We start from the raw sequence: 6,000 nt of genomic DNA, 5'->3' as shown, positions 1-6,000 counted from the left end.
GGCAGTACTCTCTCCCACAAGGGAGTGAAAAATACTCTAAATAGGACTAGTGGAGATACGGGGAGCAGACTTCCCCCGTGTCCCAAGGGGGACTGCATTACCCAAGCCTGTCTCACCAGGGCTAAAAGCAGCAGAGGCTGGGGAGACTGAGAAGTTGCCTTGCCACAGTATGTAGACTTTCAGAAAGCTTTTGACAAGGTCCCTCACCAAAGGCTCTTAGGCAAAGTAAGCTATCACGGGATAAGAGGGAAGGTCCTCTCGTGGATCAGTAACTGGATAAAACACAGGAAACAAAAAGTAGGAATAATGGTCAATTTTCACAGTGGAAAGAGGTAAATAGCAGGGCCCCTCAAGGATTTGTATTTCAGTCTGTGCTGTTCAACATATTCATAGACAATCTGGAAGCATTAGGAAAGGGATAGATAATTAGACAGAAAATATCATAACGCCACTACATAAATCCATGGTACGCCCACATCTTGAATACTGCATGCAGTTCTATAATAAACAATAAATAATAATAAGTATTGTTATTAATTATTATTATTAATAGGATGGTCACCCTATCTCAAAAAAGATACATTAGAATGGGAAAAAGTGCAGAGAAGGGCAACAAAAATGATTAGGGGTATGGAACGGCTTCTGTATGAGAAGAGATTAATAAGACTGGGAGTTATCAGCTTGGAAAAGAGATGGCTAAAGGGAGATATGATTGAGGTCTACAGAATCATGACTGGTGTGGAGAAAGTAAATAAGGAAGTGTTATTTATTCCTTCTCATAACACAATAACTAGGGAATCAATAAATGAAATGAATAGGCGGCAGCTTTAAAACAAACAAAAGGAAGTATTTTTTCACACAACGCACAGTCAACCTGTGGAACTTGTTGCCAGAGGATGTTGTGAAGGCCAAAACCATAACGGGGTTCAAAAAAGAACTAGATACGTTCATGGAGGATAGGTCCATCAATGCCTATGCAGCCCCATGCTCTGGGTGTCCCTAAACCTCTGACTGCCAGAAGCTGGGACTGGATGACGGGATGGCTCACTCAATGGCTGCCTGTTCTCTTCATTGCCTCTGAAGCATCAGGCACTGGCTGCTGTCAGAAAACAGGACACTGGGCTAGATGGATCATTGGTCTGACCCCATGTGGCCATTCTCATGGTGTGTTGCCATTTGGTGTCTCTTGTCTTGCCCCTCGATTGTCAGCTCTGTGGAAGAGGGACTGTCCTTATGGTCTGTGTTCGTACAGCACCAAGCACACTGAGGTCCTGGTCTATGGCTAGGGCTGCTAAGTGCTATTCTAACATAAATCATCATATTCCCAGAACAACAACTTTTAGACAGTTCCAGCTTCATCCAACCCCATTCCACACAGGTGCATCTTCCATCACACTCAGATACAAACATACCCTCAAAACAACCTTAACTCTGCTCCTCTCGTGATCTTCCATCACACTCAGATACAAACATACCCTCAAAACAACCTTAACTCTGCTCCTCTCGTGACACAAGTTGAAAATTTCAGACAGTCTTCTTCATTCATGACAAAGAATTTCAAATCACCAGTGACTACAATCAATCAGAATACTGTACTCTTGGCTGTCCAGTTATCCTGCCACCTGTAAATCCACACAGAAAGACCTATTTCAATCCATGCTATCCACAGATAGCATAGTGAAAGCAACCATGCACCACTGTTTGTTTACATGCCACGTGCCCTAAGCACACACTAGTTGCATGTACAAACCTCTCCCACACACAACGAACATATAGAAATTTAATGAAAATATTAAAAATTAGTGTGGTGCCTGAAATTTAATTGATGCATAGTACTGAGTCAGTTGCAAGCAAAATAGTAAGATGATTGTATTGTTATGGTTACACACCTGTAGAAAAGAGAACAACATACCCTACACGTGCATTGTGCAGCAACGTGTCAATATTACATACGTTGTTAAACATTTTAAACACATGGGTAACATGGCACCAGAAATCCAGCAATTAAATGACAATGATTATCCATAACGTAACATTCATACATGACAATGCAGGTCATTAGCAAATGCGGCGTAGTGGGTATTAACCTGCAACTGCTGAAGTGAAACATACATCAATGAAAGGTGCCAAAACTGTGTTAACATCGTGCCCATAAGCCCAATGGCCTCTGCCATAACAATGACACACAGCACAGAGGTCCCTAAGAAACTTCTGCAATTCGCTAATATCTGCAAAGCACTTTGAGCAAGAAATGCACTGCAAGGGCTAAGTTGTATGAGTTGTCACATCAGTACCAGCCGTGTCTGCTGGCATGTGTGACACAGCAGAAAATTTTGATAGCAACGACCTCAATCCTGGGCCTTGCTGGGATCCTGCAACTCCCAATAACTTGAATCATGCAGGTGTCAAGGCCCTGGGTGCATCTCCACCCAGCACAGCGCTCCTTGCCTAGAAACCTTCAGGCCAAGGACCCCTAGGATTTTTAAAAATTAGCATCTGATTTGCATTAGCCACCAACCATGTTAATGCTCCATAATGACACACTTGGAGGAGCCTCTAAAACATTTTCCCAAAATGTTCTATATGGAACGTGCCCTGGGAAGCTGGCAATAGCGTTTCTCCCCTTCCTGATCCATCCTGGGGTTCAGATCTCCGTTAGTCTGGGCTGCAGAACGGAGCGGGACCCACTGTATTGTTGGAATGGTAAACCCACCTCCCATTTCAATGTCCTCCCGGAATACTGTCAAGGCAGGGTCCCAGCAGGTCAGACCGGGCACCTGAAAGCTCATTCGAGGAAGCTGTCTCACAGAAGCTCTTTAACTAGCCTCAGAACTTGCATTACCTCTCTCTCACGCAGGTTCACTGGGGACATCCATGATTTCTCCTCTGGCTGCGTTTTTCTCATGTGCCTCCACCGAAACAGTCCCCTCTCTTCTCGTGTCAGTTCTTTGATGTGCTATAAGCGATGCCCTCATGGACACTCGTTCCCTGCAACGAGTACATAACCCATGCTAGGACAGCGTGCGTCTCTGCTCTCTATTAGCTTGTCCATAAGATGTTTATGAATCCGCTGTGTCTGCCAGATGAGTGCCCTTTGGCTGACTTCTGCGGGCTTTGACTCCTGCTTAGTCCTCTAGGTCAAGTGCTAGATGCTCACGCTTTTAACACTGACAGACCTGGGTTCCTGCAAACCCTGCGGTAGCCCCAGCAATTACACAAGCTCTAGTGCAGCGCCTCGTGCTCTCACAGACTCTTGATCCCGGAATCCTTTCCCCCATGGAGCACATGCGCTCAGCAAAGACATTCGCCCTCTCTGGTGTTTTATAAAGGTCTGTTTCTGAGTGCAGCTTCTCAGTCTCTCCAGTGCATGGCATTTCTGGGGCCTTTTCCAGGCCTTCAGACCCTGTTCCCTGAAGCTCTCCTCACAGTGAGAACAGGTGGGTGGTCTCTCTCTCTCTTGTGGGGACCCTCTGGTGCATCACGAGAGCTTTCCTGTCTTTGAAGCCATTCCTGCACCAAGCATGTGGGAATGACGTCCCGGCGGTGTGGACTGGCCGGTGGACTGCAAGATGTCCCTTTCCCATCAATCTCTTCACACACTCATCATGCAAATGAAAAGTCAGAACATTTATTAAGATGGCGTAACTGCGTATTACTGACACCTGGAGTCTCTCGCTGGACTATGGCATGGCTCAGTGGCCCAGAGGAGTGGGTCTCACCAGGCTCCTATCTTCACTCTTTGCCTTTCAGGAGACCGCCTGCGGCAGGACCAGGACTGCTCTTGGAACTGAGACTGAAGAAGTGACGTGGTGGTACCCTCCTTCCTCACCTCCCAGCACAGCCCCCTCTGCCATGCCCTGACTCCGCTCGCTCCTTCGGGCACAGAGACTACGAGGTCCCCAGCACCACCAGCACCTGTAACAACGGCCCCACTCAGCACCTCAGCTGCCCCCACACCTGGAGCGTGCGCAGGGGGATGGGAGTACACTGGCTCCATACCCCTTGGAGGCCACGTCTTCACACCGCCTTCAGGGGGCAGCACTCAACCCCAAACAGGGAAGCGCCTGAGACAGTTAATGGCTGATACACACATTGGGGTGTGAAATAATATCTACTGCCCCTGTGTGACCCCCTGCAGGTCCTACCCAAGCCTGTCTGCATGCATTTCTGTTGTGGGGGTGACTCTGCTTCCTGGGGGTCACTGGCTGATGCAAAGCAGGGAGGGACCACACGGGAGTGGAACCAGCCAGCACGACCTCAATGCGGGAGTGTGACATTATGAGTGTAATATAATATCTCACTGAAAGATGACGGGGCCAGAAAGAGTTAATTAACTCACCTCACCGACTGACCTGACCCGTGGGTGAACCTTAAGGACTGGTTAGGAAGGTATGTAAATGAACAGAGCTTTGAAATGTAAATCTGCATTGTTAGAGGTAGAAGGGGAGGTGTTTGCTCAGGGCTTGTGATCTAAGTGAACAAGTCTTGTCTATTGCTATAGCTTTGATTCAAAGATCAAAAAAGGAATATTAGCATTTAGAATGATACTTGAGTGAAATAGTATTATTGTCTATGTGTCTCTTTGAAGGTTGTGGTAACCTGTATCTGAACTGTTTAATGGATAAATTACTCTGTGCTAATTGCCAGGATGTTTGGGAGAAGGAGTTAAGCCTATTGTTTTCTCAGGCCAGAAAGCTGCTGGAAATGTATAAAAACCTGGGACACGATCCTGCTTCATCTCAGATCTGCTTTGGGTTTCAAGAGGGGGAAACCTAAAGCCACAAGGATTGAGATCCCCAGTCATTGACTGGAGCCACCCTGAATATGGAAATTGGACTATAACCTCTGGACTATTTCTAAAAGGACTTTTGGCAGCTACAAGCTCATCTCTGCTGTGTATCTGAACCTCAAGAATTGAATTCAAGTCTGTCTGTAGACTGATCTTTTAACCAACACTCTCTCTCTTTTCTTGTTTAATAAATATTAGCGTAGTTAACAAGAATTGGCTCTACGTGTGTATTTTGGGTGAGATCTAGGTTATAATTGGACCTGGGTATGTGGCTGATCCTTTGGGATTGGAAGACCTTTTCTTTTATATGATGAAGTAAGATTTTCAGGAATCATCATCATATCTGACAGGTGTGTCTGGACGGAGGCCTGAGGCTGGGCACTTTAAGGGAACTGCGTGGTTTAAACTTCTAAGTAACCAGTGAGGTACTACAGAAGCTGTTTTGTGCTGGTTGGTAAATCTAAGGCCATGTCTACATCTAAAGTTTTGCAGCGCTGGTTGTTACAGCTGTATTAGTACAGCTGTATAGGGCCAGCGCTGCAGAGTGGCCACACTTACAGCAACCAGCGCTGCAAGTGGTGTTAGATGTGGCCACACTGCAGCGCTGTTGGGCGGCTTCAAGGGGGGTTCCGGGAACGAGAGAGCAAACCGGGAAAGGAGACCCGCTTCGCCGCGGTTTGCTCTCTCGTTCCCGGAGCCACCCAGCAAACCGCAGGGAAGGAGACCTGCTTGCTCTGGGCTCCGGGAACGAGAGAGCAAACCGGGAAAGGAGACCCGCTTCGCCGCGGTTTGCTCTCTCGTTCCCGGAGCCACCCAGCAAACCGCAGGGAAGGAGACCTGCTTGCTCTGGGCTCCGGGAACGAGAGAGCAAACCGGGAAAGGAGACCAGCTTGATTACCAGAGGCTTCCTCCTTCCACGGAGGTCAAGAAAAGCGCTGGTAAGTGTCTACATTGGATTACCAGCGCTGGATCACCAGCGCTGGATCCTCTACACCCGAGACAAAACGGGAGTACGGCCAGCGCTGCAAACAGGGAGTTGCAGCGCTGGTGGTGCCCTGCAGATGTGTACACCTTCAAAGTTGCAGCGCTGTAACTCCCTCACCAGCGCTGCAACTTTCTGATGTAGACAAGCCCTAAGTATTGAAATAACCACCAGCGTCTGGGGTTTGTCTGCCCTGTTTGGTTTGCAGTTCACCTTGACTGAGTGACCT

The sequence above is a fragment of the Gopherus flavomarginatus genome, chromosome 2 (assembly GCF_025201925.1).
Source record: "Gopherus flavomarginatus isolate rGopFla2 chromosome 2, rGopFla2.mat.asm, whole genome shotgun sequence".
NCBI lineage: Eukaryota > Metazoa > Chordata > Testudines > Testudinidae > Gopherus > Gopherus flavomarginatus.
The sequence above is the reverse complement of the archived record's forward strand: the minus strand, read 5'-3'. Positions refer to the sequence as shown.